General features: G+C 64.9%; 1 protein-coding gene across 1 annotated transcript in view; it reads right to left on the bottom strand.

Moving 5' to 3' along the window:
- Positions 1–559, bottom strand: part of NECTIN4 (nectin cell adhesion molecule 4) — a gene marked incomplete at its 5' end in the record, with an annotated part of 22368 nt that overhangs the window by 5928 nt on the left and 15881 nt on the right.

Genomic DNA, 559 nt, shown 5'->3' with positions numbered 1-559 from the left:
AGCGTATCCCCCTTGACCCTGACACCCGCGGGCAGCGGCGCGTCCACTCTGCGGGGACAGCCCGGGGTCAGCACAGGGACAAACCCTGATGACAACCCTGGTGACAACCCCCGGTGACAGCCCCTGGTGACAGCCCCAGTGACATCTCCCGGTGACCACCCCAGAGTCAGCCCCTGGTGTCAACCCCAGTGACAGCCCCCAGGGTCATCTTCCGGTGACATCTCCTGGTGACAACCCCGGTGACAATCCCAGTGACAACCCCGGTGACAACCCCAGTGGCAATCCCCAGTGACAACCCCAGTGACATCTCCTAGTGACACCCCTCGGTGACCTCCCCGGTGTCAGCCCCTGGGCTCAACTGCAGCGATAGCCCCTGGTGACATGTCCTGGTGCCAGCCCCTGGTGTCAGCTCTGGGTGACAGCCCCAGGGACATCTCCCAGTGACAGCCCCGATGACACCCCCCCAGTGACAACCCTCAGGACCGCCCTGGTGTCAGCCCCAGTACCAACCCCGGTGACACCCCCCCAGTGACATCTCCCCATGACAGCCCCAGTGACC

This window comes from Geospiza fortis, unplaced genomic scaffold, assembly GCF_000277835.1.
Source record: "Geospiza fortis unplaced genomic scaffold, GeoFor_1.0 scaffold36, whole genome shotgun sequence".
Classification (NCBI taxonomy): Eukaryota; Metazoa; Chordata; class Aves; order Passeriformes; family Thraupidae; genus Geospiza; species Geospiza fortis.
The sequence above is the reverse complement of the archived record's forward strand: the minus strand, read 5'-3'. Positions and strand labels throughout refer to the sequence as shown.